This window comes from Heteronotia binoei, chromosome 4 (genome assembly GCF_032191835.1).
Source record: "Heteronotia binoei isolate CCM8104 ecotype False Entrance Well chromosome 4, APGP_CSIRO_Hbin_v1, whole genome shotgun sequence".
In the NCBI taxonomy this organism is placed as follows: Eukaryota; Metazoa; Chordata; class Lepidosauria; order Squamata; family Gekkonidae; genus Heteronotia; species Heteronotia binoei.
Genome location: NC_083226.1, coordinates 184,135,417 through 184,148,966, shown reverse-complemented (window position 1 = coordinate 184,148,966; position 13,550 = coordinate 184,135,417). Strand labels below are relative to the sequence as shown.

The following is a 13,550-nucleotide window of genomic DNA, read 5'->3' as shown; positions in this document are numbered from 1 at the left end:
AAGTCCTAGGAGGAAAGGTGGAAGGAGCTGGGGATGTTTAGCCTGGAGAGCAGGCGGCTGAGAGGCGATAGGATCACCATCTTCAGGTATTTGAAGGGCTGTCCTATACAGGATGGCGTGGAATTGTTTTCTGTGGTTCCGGAAGGCTGGACCAGAACCAGTGGGTTGAAATTAAATCCAAAGATTTTCCAGCTCAACATGAGGAAGAACTTCCTGACCGTTACAGCGGTTCCTCAGTGGAACAGGCTTCTTCGGGAGGTGGTGGGCTCTCCTTCCTTGGAGTTTTTTCAACAGAGGCTAGATGGCCACCTGACAGCAATGAGGATCCTGTGAATTTAGGTAGAGGAATTTGTGAGTTTCCTGCATTGTGCAGGGGGTTGAACTAGATGACCCTGTAGGACCCTTCAAACTTTTCCTACTTTAATGCACAAAGGAGGCCCAAATGGGATCTAATGGGATGACTCATTCATGCTGATTGGCTAGCCGGAATGCCAAGCACTTTGGCTTCCCCTGCAGTGGAGAATGCAGTGCTGTATCTCCATTCGCTTTGACTTTCCATGTGACTGTCTGTGACTTTGCTTTCCTCCAGAGAGACGCCGCTCTTCATACCCAAGGGACTAAAGGCATCATTACCCAGTCAGAGGAGACCTGAGAGAAGGGGGAAGAGATGGAAGAGCAGAACCCAGAAGGACCTGGGACTGGCAAGGCAGCAACTGAAAGCCTCCATCCCACCCAAGCCGGGAGTGATGTTGAATTCTGGGAATGCCTGGTGCCAATTATCCATGATCAGCTCACTGCCATCTCAGATGTACATCGCCAATGCTTCCGGCAATTCTTCTACCCGGAGGCCAATGGGCCCCGAAAGGTCTGCAGCCAGCTCCATGGACTTTGCAGCCAGTGGCTGAAGCCAGAGAGGCTCACCAAGAAGCAGATTGTGGACCTGGTGATCCTGGAGCAGTTCCGGACTGTTCTGCCTCAGGAAATGCAGAGCTGGGTCAGAAGATGTGTGCCGGAGACCAGTTCCCAGGCGGTGGCCCTGGCCGAAGGCTTCCTCCTGAGTCAGGCAGAGGAGAAGAGGCAGGCAGAACAGGTGAGGGGACTCGATCCAGGTACGTCCAATTCCAGCAATCATATCTGGCCTTCTCCAAAAGGTTCCCTGCCAGACATCTGTCCAAGTGCTAATCATCCAAATGGGAGATTGAACAGGCTCTTCTACTAGAGAATTTCTGATCCCTCCAGATAACTGACCAGATCTGCTGATGGGAGGGTGCAGAGTCTGGGAGTGGGACAAGATGTCTTCCTTGGTCTCTCTTCCATTCCATTTCTTACTCCTCTCCCTCACTGCTGTTTCAGATGTGGGCACCATCCGTGAAGACAGAAGCTGCAATTCCTGAGGCAGAAGGAGCTTCTTTGGAGCAAGGGCAGAGGGCGCAGGCCACGGAGCAGGACCAAGATGCCCTCTGCTGTGGTAAAGACCTGTCGTGGCTGGGTGCAACTGTGGCACACTGTGGATTTGATGGGGAGAAACTAGTTGGGGGTGAGGAAGAGAATTAAAATACTTCTTCAAGCAACGCAGAGTTAATTTGTGGCACACCATTTCCACTCACTGTGATGCCCCTAAAAGGAGGTCACGCAAATTCATGGTGATTCCTCCTATTCATTTAAATATTCATATCTCACCTTCCTTCCAGAAGAGAAACTAAGGTGGCTTTACTTAGTTATTTTGTTCAATTTTAAGCCTGTCATTCGCGTATGTCAGGCGCAGGGTGGACTACATCGTAAAAACAACCAACAATTAAAATCCGTTAAAATGTATATAAAATATCCAAAATTTCAGAAAACAATAGAGACTAGAATGGCAGATTCTGCCTCACAAACATGGCCTCTTGTCCAGGTCCAGAAGGGGTGGTCCTTGAAAGGACAGCTGCTGTGAGAGCCCTCTCCAGCCCCACCCACCTCACAGGATGTCTGTTGTGGGGGAGGAAGGGAAAGGAGATTGTGAGCCGCTCTGAGACTCTTCGGAGTGGAGGGCAGGATATAAATCCAATATCTTCATCTACCTCACAGGGTGTCTGTTGTGGGGGAGGAAGGGAAAGGAGCTTGTGAGCCGCTCTGAGACTCTTTGGAGTGGAGGGCGGGATATAAATCCAATATCTTCATCTACCTCACAGGGTGTCTGTTGTGGGAGAGGAAGGTAAAGGAGATTGTGAGCCGCTCTCAGACTCTTCGGAGTGGAGGGCGGGATATAAATCCAATATCTTCTTCTTCATCATCTTCTTCTAGAATGGCAGATTCTGCCTCACAAACATGGCCTATTGTCCAGGTCCAGCTGGTTGTAACATGAGTGTGCCAAAAGACACTCTTAAATCTCATTCCTGTTACTCTCAAGTTTCCAGATGCACTCAAGTCACATCTGGGCTGAATTTGTTTGATTTGATTTATATCCCGCCCTCCCCGCCGAAGCAGGCTCAGGGCGGCTCGCAGCAACAAATGAAAACAATCCATTTAAAAACAGCATGACATTAATAAGACCATTTAAATAAATCAATCATTAAAACAATCTGGTGCTGATATAAGTTGTAGTTGTTTCGTTTCCGATGCCTTCAGTATTCTTACATTTGCTCCCGCAATACGATAACTCCAGATCAGTTAAAGGCTAGCTGGAAGAGTGTGTTTTTACAGGCCTTGCAGAACTGGGCGAGGTCCCGCAAGGCCCTCGGGTCCTCCGGTAGCTGGTTCCACCAGTAGGGGGCTGCTACCGAGAAGGCCCTCTCTCTGGTAGATTGTGAATGTGATGGTAACATGTCATGCTATGTCATTTCAACATCCTCCACCCCCTTCACTCCTCCCAGGCCAGCCCCACATCTCATAAAGGTTTGAAATATTTTGGCAGCATTTCGAATCCCCAAAGCTCATAGGTCATAGAATAATAGAGTTAGAAGGGACCTCTAGGGTCATCTAGTTGAACCCCCTGCACAATGCAGGAGACTCACAAACACCTCCCCCTCAATTCACAGGATCTTCATTGCTGTCAGAGGGCCATCTAGCCCCTGTTTAAAAACCTCCAAGGAAGGAGAGCCCACCACCTCCCGAGGAGGAATCCTGTTGCACTGAGGAACTGCTCTAATGCTCAGGAATCATAGAGTTGGAAGGGACTGTGGAGAAACGCCATCTGAGAGTGTTGGTGCTTCATCCAAAAAGGCAGGGATCAGTAAATCCATTCCGCAGGCTTTGTAGCCTTCCCCTCACTCCCCCCCTCCCTTCCAGAGCCAAACCAACAACGCTAGGGGGAAAGTCTCCTAGAGAGACAGGAAGGGCTGTTGTTCTTGCCATGTGCTAGGCAGGAAGAGTTTGGGAGATTTGAGCCAGCGCTCGAGCAAGCATGTGGTGAGCAATGGAGGCTCCTGCCTGGGGGCCCCCAGGCAGGCAGACAAAGTAAGTCATTTTCTTAGGCAGATCAAGTATAGACCAGGGACAATACGATGCGTTTAAAAACCACCTTTATTTTGTTATGCTGTTTGCTGTGCTTTGCTGTGCGGTGCTAACTTTTTAAATGCAACTGTTTTTGTTTTGTGTTTTTCTTTTCCTATATTTTTCTCTTTTAAATAAATATATTTTTACTGTTTAAATGCTGGCAGTCAATCTCTGTACCACATAGATCCCCGACCGCTTAGACCACGCTGTTTTTGAGAAGGGGGCCCCGGGGAAGGGGGAGGGCATGCAGTTGGATAAGGTGCCAATCCTCCAGGGGTGCCCCAAAGAAGCGCTGAGGTCTCTGTGAAACCCAAGTGCAGGGTGGCAGAGGACCGGGAGGCCTAGCCTCACAGCTGGAGAGGGGGATTGGGAGTCCTGTTCCTCTCAATCTGAACCCCGGGACTGAGCAGGTGGTGGCAGCGCGCCCAAGGGGCAGGAGGAGACATAGCTCCCTCCAGGAGTTGGCGACTCAATAGGGAGCTGACGGGACCGGGTCTGAAGGCAGAATCGGGCCGGTTCCGCCACAGGGACCACTAGGGTCATCTAGTCGAACTCCCTGCACAATGCAGGAAACTCGCAAAGACCTCCCCGTAAATTCACAGGATCTTCATTACTGTCAGATGTCCATCTAGTCTCTATTTAAAAACCTCCAAGGAAGGAGAGCCCACCACCTCCCAAGGGGGAAGCCGGTTCCACTGAGGAAACTCGCTCTAGGTCCCTGGTGCTTCTCCCATAATGTAATAAAAAGTGTTAAAGAATTTGCTCAGGGAAGGTTTCAGACCACTGAGGAATCGCTCTAACTCGCTCTAGGTCCCTGATACTTCTCTTCTGCCTCTCCCATAATGTAGTAAAAAGTGTTAAGAATTTGCTCAGGGAAGGTTTCAGACTCCTGGGGAGGGGGGGAGGTGTGTGCAGGAGGGAAGAAACAAGCAAACACTCTTCCTTCTTCCTTTATCTCAGTAACAAGCAGTGAAGAGATGCTGTTGAGTCTTCCTCTTTTCAGAGATGTGAAAACGACTGCTGCAGCTCCAGTCCAGGTAGGGGAGATGAGCAGGGAGGGGGGACAGCCTGGGTCCCTCTTCCTTTCGGGGGGGGGGGGGCGCTTTTGCTCCTGCAGTCTCTACAAGGTGTGTGAGTGAGAGTTCCTCTGAACCCCGTTCCTTCCGTCTGTCCCTGTACCTTCCCAGACGACTCCCTTCCAAGGTGCCACCTCTGCCTGGCGTGATGTCTGAGGAGGGAATCTGCTTTTTCTTCCAGGGTCCCTTTTCCTTTGAGGAGGTGTCCATCTCTTTCACGGAGGCTGAGTGGGCCCTGCTGGATCCAGGACAAAGAGCTCTGTACAGGGAAGTCATGCTGGAGAACTATGGGAGCGTGGCCTTTCTGGGTAAGGATCTTTCATAGGGGCCAAAGGTGCCAATTGCTGCCATTGTGATGAGGTATGAATCTAAAGATTCAATAGCAGTACACTGTTTTGAGGCCTGTCCCACTACTGTGGCTCACTGGCAGAGCCTCTGCTTGGCATGCAGAAGGTCCCAGTTTCAACCCGCAGCAGCATCTCCAGTTAAAAGGATCAGGTTGGAGGTGATATGAAAAACCTTTGCCTGAGACTGGAAGAGCTGCTGCCAGACTGAGCGGACAGGACTGACTTCAATGGACCAACGGTCTAATTCAGTAGCAGGCAGCTTCAAGTGTTTGAGTGTGTGTGTACTCACCCAGGGGCAACTGAGGCCAGTGTTGTCGCCATCCCTCAACTGGAGAAGGTGCCCTGGTTTGAGCCAAAGGGGATGAGAATTTATTTATTTATTTATTTATTTAAGGGGATGAGAATGAATTTATTTATTTATTCATTCATTCATTCATTCTCTCTCTTGGCTTGGCTTTGCGAACGAAGATTTAAGAAGGGTGCAGTAGTCCACGTCTGCTGCAGGCTCGCTGGTGGCTGACAAGACCAATGCGGGACAGGAAGGTCTGGCCACAGTGGCTTCAGGGAAAAGTCTGATTTGGGGTTGGTGCTGTAGCAGTGCGATTCTTCCTCAATCTCCTTTTGTCCTCAAGACCAGGTATGCGTGCGTTCTCAAAGGAAGAGACAGCCTGGTGGATGGTGTGCCTCCATGCTTTGCGATCTGAGGCTAGGTCAGACCATTGGTGATGGTTGATGCGACAGGTACCAAGCGATTTCTTCAAGGAGTCCTTGTACCTCTTCTTTGGTGCCCCTCTATTTCGATGGCGAATGAGAATGGTGCGAAGGCAGCGCTGATGAAAGCGCTCAAGGAGTCGCAGGTGATGACGGTATAAAACCCACGATTCGGAGCCGTAGATGAGGGTTGTCATCACAACCGCTTTGTAAACATTGATCTTTGTGCCTTTTTTCAGATGCTTGTTGCTCCACACTCTTTTGTGCAGTCGGCCAAATGCACGGTTTGCCTTTGCCAGCCTGTTGTCAATCTCCTTGTCTATCTTGGCATCTGAGGAGATGATGCACCCCAGGTAGCTGAACTGCTGGACTGTCTTCAGAACTGATTCACCCACAGTGATGCAGGGAGGGTGATAATCTTCCTGGGGTGCAGGCTGGTGGAGAACTTCTGTCTTCTTCAGACTAACTTCTAGGCTGAATAGCTTAGCAGCCTCTGCAAAGCAGGACGTCATATGCTGCAGAGCTGATACCGAGTGGGAGACGAGTGCAGCATCATCAGCAAACAGTAGCTCTCGGATAAGTTTTTCCATTGTCTTGGAGTGAGCCTTTAGTCACCTCAGGTTGAACAGGCTGCCATTGGTGCGATAGTGGATGTAGACACCATCGTCATCATCTAGATCTACTGCCTGCTCTTTGAAGCATCATGCTAAAGAAGATCGTAAAGAGAGATGGCGCGAGAACGCAGCCTTGCTTTATACCTGTGCCTATTGGGAAGGGCTCCGAGAGGTCGTTGCAGTGTCTGACTTGGCCTCGCTGGTCTTCATGTAGCTGGATGATCATGCTGAGGAACCTTGGGGGACATCCTAAACATTCCAGGATTTGCCACAGGCCTTTCCTGCTAACGGTATCGAAAGCTTTGGTAAGGTCGACAAAAGTCACATATAGACCCTTGTTCTGTTCCCTGCATTTCTCTTGGAGCTGCCTGAGAACAAATACCATGTCGGTGGTGCTCCTGTTAGCTCTGAAGCCGCACTGGCTCTCTGGGAGGAGTTCTTCTGCAATGGTGGGCACCAGTCTGTTCAGGAGTATTCTGGCAAGGATTTTGCCTGCAATGGAGAGCAGGATTATCCCCCAGTAGTTGGAGCAGTCTGACTTTTCCCCTTTGTTCTTGTGTAAAGTGATGATGATTGCATCGCGAAAGTCCTGTGGTAGTTTGCCTTGTTCCCAGTAGGTGACAAGTACTTTGTGAAGTGTGCTATTTAGTACTGTGCCCCCATGCTTCCAGATCTCTGGTGGGATTCCATCAACTCCCGCTGCCTTGCCACTTTTCAGTTGCTTGATGGCTTTAACAGTCTCTTCTAGGGTGGGGATCGCATCCAACTCTGTTTTCACTGGTTGAAGTGGGGTGAGGTGGATTGCTGAATCTTGAACTACGCGGTTGGCACTGAAGAGAACCTGAAAATACTCCGACGACCGGTTCAGTATGGATGCCTTGTCTGTGAGCAGCACTTGGCCGTCTGCACTACGCAAGGGACTCTGAGCCTGATATGATGGGCCATATACTGCCTTCAGGGCTTCGTAGAACCCTCTTAAATCCCAGTGTCTGCACACAGCTGGGTTCTCTCTGCAAGCTTGGTCCAACACTCGTTCTGAATGTCTCGAAGCTTGCGCTGGAGGTTGCTACATGCAGCGCGAAAGATTTATTTTTTCCCGGGACTGTGAAGGGTCTGTGGGGCAACTGGGGTCCTCAATTCTTGACTGGAGTTTTGCCTGGAAGGCAGCTTTAACTTCGGCTGACTGAAGGCTGCCAACCTGAAGCTTCCTCCGAGGGATACCTCCTCTCCTGGGTGTGGGTTTAAAGTGAAGACGGAGATTGCTGCGTACAAGACGATGATCCGTATGACATTCCGCACTGGGCATTACTCGGGTGTGTAAGACATCTCGAAGGTCTCTCTGCCGCACCAGAATGTAGTCGATAAGGTGCCAGTGCTTGGACCTTGGGTTCATCCAGGTTGTCTTCAGGCTGTTCTTCTGCTGAAAGATAGTGTTGGTGATGGTGAGCTGGTGCTCCGTGCAGAATTCTAGCAGGAGGCGCCCGTTATCATTGCAGTTTCCAATGCCGTGTTTGCCAAGTACTCCTTTCCAGGCTTCCGAGTCTTTACCTACTCTGGCATTGAAGTCGCCAAGGATGATCACCTTGTCCTCTGTAGGGGTCTTCCGTACGAGGTTGCGTAGATCAGCATAGAACTTGTTCTTTTCTGCAGGATCTGCTTGAAGGGTTGGGGCATACACACTGAAGAGTGTTGCATGCTGCTTGTTTTGAAGTGGGAGGCGCATGGACATGATGCCATCTGAATGACCTGTTGGCAGGTTTTTGAGTTTGGAGGCAATGGAGTTCCTGACCATGAAGCGAATGTCAGAAAGGCGGCTCTCAGTCTTTGACTTACCCAACCAGTAGAGGGTATAGCCAGCACCATGTTCTTGAAGACTACCTTCCTCAGGGAAACGGACCTCACTGAGAGCTGCTATGTCAATATTCAACCTGAGAAATTCGTGGGCAACTAGAGCAGAGCGTCGTTCAGGGCGACCTCTGTCTACTGTGTCAAGCATGGTTCTGATGTTCCAACACGCAAGCTTAAGTCTTTGCACACTTTGTGAGGCAGGTGCATGCCTTTTCTTTGTTGTTATTTTTTGACCGCAAGTAAGGATGCCCGTTGACCGTGGCTAGCCAACTGGGGTGGGGGAGACGAGCTTTGTTTAGGCCACCTTTTCTAGGCCCCTCTCCGTGCGGAGCAAGCAGTGCTGTCCCTAGATAAGGCTGCTTGGTCGTTCAGGGTGCTGCCGAAAAATGCTTTCGTCTCCGGGTCAGCATCAGGCGACCAATACCCTGAACCGCCTACATGCAGGATCGGGACTGCGGCTTCCAGTGGCATCTTCCACCTGCCGTTTCGCCCTTTGCCCATCGCTGCAGGACTTGGTGTGTTGTGGGTTGTGGATGTGGATATGCCCTTCAGGCCTGCGCAGAGGAATTTTTAGGTGAAGCACAGTGTGCGTGGTACTGGCTCCACCCTTTCACCTTGGGGTCATCTGCCATGGCCCAGTAAGCCGGGACGCCAGCAGCGAGTCCTCCAGGTGGTAGGTGTTACATTAATGAGCTCTATCTGCCCGGGTTTGATGTTCGAGTTTTCCTTCTTTTGGCTGGCGAGGTTGGTGAGCCCAGCCTGCCCACCCGGTTATACTGCCGGACATTCGGTTGCACCATGACGTGGCAAACTCTGTGAGAAACGGGGGGGACCAGCAGGAAGGTATTGCCACGGATGCAGTAATGCAGGAGAGGCCATTGCAGTGACCATTTGCCAGGCATAGCCGGACAGTGACCACGCGACGTTCACTACACCGGGAAAGGAGAGGCTATGTATTGCGCATACACTTTCCCTGGGGGGGGCAGGATACCCAAGAGGGAGCCCACCCCCCTCCCCCCCAAGAGTTGGACTAGGTGACTTAATAATCACATTAACCCTTGGGAGGGGGTGCTTTGCCTCAGAGATCCGTATCCCTTATAGCCAGTTTGGTGTAGTGGTTCAGTGAGTGGACTTTTATCTGGGAGAACCAGGTTTGATTCCCCATTCTTCCAGGTTAAACTGTTGGAGTGACCTTCGGTCAGTCCAATCTCTGTCAGAGTTGTTCTCTCAAGAGCAGTTTCTGTCAGAGCTCTCTCAGCCCTCACAGGGCATCTGTTGTGGGGAGGGGAAGGAAAAGGAGATTGTAAGCTGCTCTGAGACTCCTTTGGGTAGTGAATGGCAGGGTTTAAATCCAATCTCCTCCTCCTCCTCTTCTTCTTCACTTTGATCTTGACCACGACTTCATCCTTCCAGAAGAATTTTTATTCTTGACTTTCTTTCCTTTCCCATATAAGAATGATCAGTCTCTTTCTCTCTCTTTCTCTCCTTCTGCAAAAGAAATGAGAAGTATAAGAAAGATAGTGGTGGAAACAGAGCATGGCTTTGCATCCAAAGAAAGGCTGGAGAGTTCAACAAGAGGATCCGAAGAGCATATTTCCTTCCCAAATGAGCTGGCTGAGAGTGAGTATCCTTTATGGTTATGTCAAGGGAAGAGGCAGGGGATAACCACAGGGGATTTCTGGTTTACTTCTGAGCAACAAGCATAAAGCCCTCTGAGTAAGGAGGAAGAGAGGGAGGGTGGCCTTCTGGGGATTGAAATCTGGAATTGCAGAAACTCGTTCTGGGCAAGAGCTCTCCTGTGGCTCTTCAGGGAGTGTGAGGTATCCTTCAATACTAAATATTCTGGGGAAAGTTGGTTAAGATCAGGCAAGCTGGATGAGGCCAAGGGGCTGTCAATCCTTTCCTTATGTAGTCACATAGATGCCTTTGGACCTTACAAACCTCCCAGGTACTAAAAGGGCCTCTCTATTTATTCCAGCAGAGGATGATCAGAGAAATGAGGAGGACGAGGAACTTCATCAGCAAATGCCAGTCAGAGTTAAAAATGGCTTGAAAGGAAACGTCACTTTTCGAGGCCTACCCACACGGGAGAAACCTTCTGATTGCTCAGAGTGTGGAAAGAGATTCAATTGGAGTGGCTGTCCCCAACAGCATCAAGTAACCCACACGGGAGAGAAGCCTTTTGAATGCACAGAGTGTGGAAAGAGATTCAGTCAGAGAAGCAATCTTCAAGTCCATCAAAGAACCCACACAGGGGAGAAACCTTTTGAATGCTCAGAGTGTGGGAAGAGATTCAGTACGAATAGGTGGCTTCAGCAGCACCAAGTAATCCACACAGGGGAGAAACCTTTTGAATGCACCGAGTGTGGAAAGAGATTCATTCAGAGTATCAGTCTTCAGCTGCACCAAAAAACCCACACAGGGGAGAAACCTTTTGCATGTTCAGAGTGTGGAAAGAGATTCAGTACGAGTGTGTATCTTCAACGGCACCAAAGAACCCACACAGGGGAGAAACCTTTTGAATGCACAGAATGTGGAAAGAGATTCCGTCGGAGAAGCAGTCTTCAAGTCCATCAAAGAACCCACACAGGGGAGAAACCTTTTGAATGCACAGAGTGTGGAAAGAGATTCAGTCAGAGAAGCAGTCTTCAAGTCCATCAAAGAACCCACACAGGGGAGAAACCTTTTGAATGCTCAGAGTGTGGAAAGAGATTCAGTACGAATGGGAATCTTCAGCAGCACCAAGCAATCCACACAGGGGAGAAACCTTTTGAATGCACCGAGTGTGGAAAGAGATTCAGTCAGAGTATCAGTCTTCAGCTGCACCAAAGAACCCACACAGGGGAGAAACCTTTTGAATGCTCAGAGTGTGGGAAGAGATTCAGTCAGAGTCACAGGCTTCAACGGCACCAAACAATCCACACAGGGGAGAAACCTTTTGAATGCACAGAGTGTGGGAAGAGATTCTGTCATAGTAGCAGTCTTCAAGTCCACCAAAGAACCCACACAGGGGAGAAACCTTTTGAATGCTCAGAGTGTGGGAAGAGATTCAGTTGGAGTCGCAGTCTTCAAGAGCATCAAAGAACCCACACAGGGGAGAAACCTTTTGAATGCTCAGGGTGTGGGAAGAGATTCAGCACGAGTTGCAGTCTTAAAGATCATCAAAGAACCCACACAGGGGAGAAACCTTTTGAATGCTTACAGTGTTGGAAGAGATTCAGGACGAGTTGCAGTCTTAAAGATCATCAAAGAACCCACACAGGGGAGAAACCTTTTGAATGCTCAGAGTGTGGAAAGAGATTCAGTCGGAGTAGCAGTTTTCAAAAGCATCAAACAACCCACACAGGGGAGAAACCTTTTGAATGCACAGAGTGTGGGAAGAGATTCAGTCGGAGAAGCAATCTTCAAGTCCATCAAGGAACCCACACAGGGGAGAAACCTTTTGAATGCTCAGAGTGTGGGAAGAGATTCAGTACACATGGGTATCTTCAGCAGCACCAAGCAATCCACACAGGGGAGAAACCTTTTGAATGCACCGAGTGTGGAAAGAGATTCAGTCAGAGTAGTCATCTTCGAACGCATCAAAGAACCCATACAGGGGAGAAACCTTTTGAATGCTCAGAGTGTGGGAAGAGATTCAGTCAGTATAGTCATCTTCGAACGCATCAGAGAACCCACACAGGGGAGAAACCTTTTGAATGCACAGAATGTGGAAAGAGATTCAGTCATAGTAGCAGTCTTCAAGAGCATCAAAGAACCCACACAGAAGAGAAACCTTTTGAATGCACAGAGTGTGGGAAGAGATTCAGTCGGAGAAGCAATCTTCAAGTCCATCAAGGAACCCACACAGGGGAGAAACCTTTTGAATGCTCAGAGTGTGGGAAGATATTCAGTACAAATGGGTATCTTCAGCAGCACCAAACAATCCACACAGAAGAGAAACCTTTTGAATGCACCAAGTGTGGAAAGAGATTCAGTCAGAGTATCAGTCTTCAGCTGCACCAAAGAACCCACACAGGGGAGAAACCTTTTGAATGCTCAGAGTGTGGGAAGAGATTCAGTTGGAGTCGCAGTCTTCAAGAGCATCAAAGAACCCACACAGTGGAGAAACCTTTTGAATGCTCAGAGCGTGGGAAGATATTCAGTACAAATGGGTATCTTCAGCAGCACCAAACAATCCACACAGAAGAGAAACCTTTTGAATGCACCGAGTGTGGAAAGAGATTCAGTCAGAGTATCAGTCTTCAGCTGCACCAAAGAACCAGGGGAGAAACCTTTTGAATGCTCAGAGTGTGGGAAGAGATTCAGCTGGAGTAGCAGTCTTCAAGGGCATCAAAGAATTCACACAGAGCAAAAATAATTTGAATGCACAGAGTGTGGAAAGAGATTCAGTAGGAGTAGCAGTCTTCAACTGCATCAGAGAACCCACACAGGGGAGAAACCTTTTGAATGTTCAGAGTGTGGAAAGAGATTCAGTTGGAGTCGCAGTCTTCAAGTCCATCAAAGAACCCATACAGGGAGAAACCCTTTTAATTCTCAGAGTGTGGAAAGAGATACATTTGGACTGGCCATCGTTCACCAGACCGAAGAACCCACAGGGAAGAAACATTTTGAGTGCTCAGAGTGACTGATTAACGATAGGAGACTGGTTAACAATAGAAGTCCTCAATCGCAATACAGAGGAAAATTGCTCAGAATGTGCAGTTTAACTCAGCTTGGAAATCATCTAGAGAATCTAAGAACCACCAGAAAGAGAAACGGTGAAAATGCTTACCCCCAAAAAAGGTCTTTCTTCATATTTTACACCTAAAAGACAACTACTCTTCATATAAAACATTAGAATGATAGAGTTGGAAGGGACCTCGAGGGTCATCTAGTCCAACCTCCTGCACAATGCAGGAAGTTCGGAAATACCGCTCCCTAAATTCACAGGATCCTCATTGCTGTCAGATGGCCATCCAGCCTCTCTTTTAAAACCTCCAAGGAAGGAGAGCCCACCACCTCCCGAGGAAGGCTGTTCCATTTAGGTAGGAAAAATCCAATGCATGGCTATAGGATGGGGGAGACTTGTCTTAGCAGTAGTAGGTGTGAAGAGGATCTAGGGGTATTAGTGGAACATACGCTGACTCATGTAAGGCCCTCTTCACACATGCTACTGCTAAGACAAGTCTCCCCCGTCCTATAACCTTGGATGGGATTTTTCCTACCTAAATGGAACAGGCTTCCTCGGGAGGCGGTGGGCTCTCCTTCCTTGGAGGTTTTTAAACAGAGGCTAGATGGCCATCTGATAGCGATGAGGATCCTGTGAATTTAGGGGGAGGTGTTTGTGAGTTTCCTGCATTGTGCAGGAGTTTGAACTAGATGACCCTGGAGGTCCCTTTCAACTTTTCCTACTTAAATGCAGAACTTTACATTTATACCTGTTAAAATTCATTTTATTGGTTTTAGCCCAGTTTTCCAGTGTGTCAAGATCATCCTGG

The 13,550-nt window shown here is 49.0% G+C and overlaps 1 pseudogene; it reads left to right on the top strand.

Moving 5' to 3' along the window:
* LOC132570192 (zinc finger protein 658B-like) overlaps window positions 1-13,550 on the top strand; it is a 48,756-nt pseudogene that overhangs the window by 16,378 nt on the left and 18,828 nt on the right.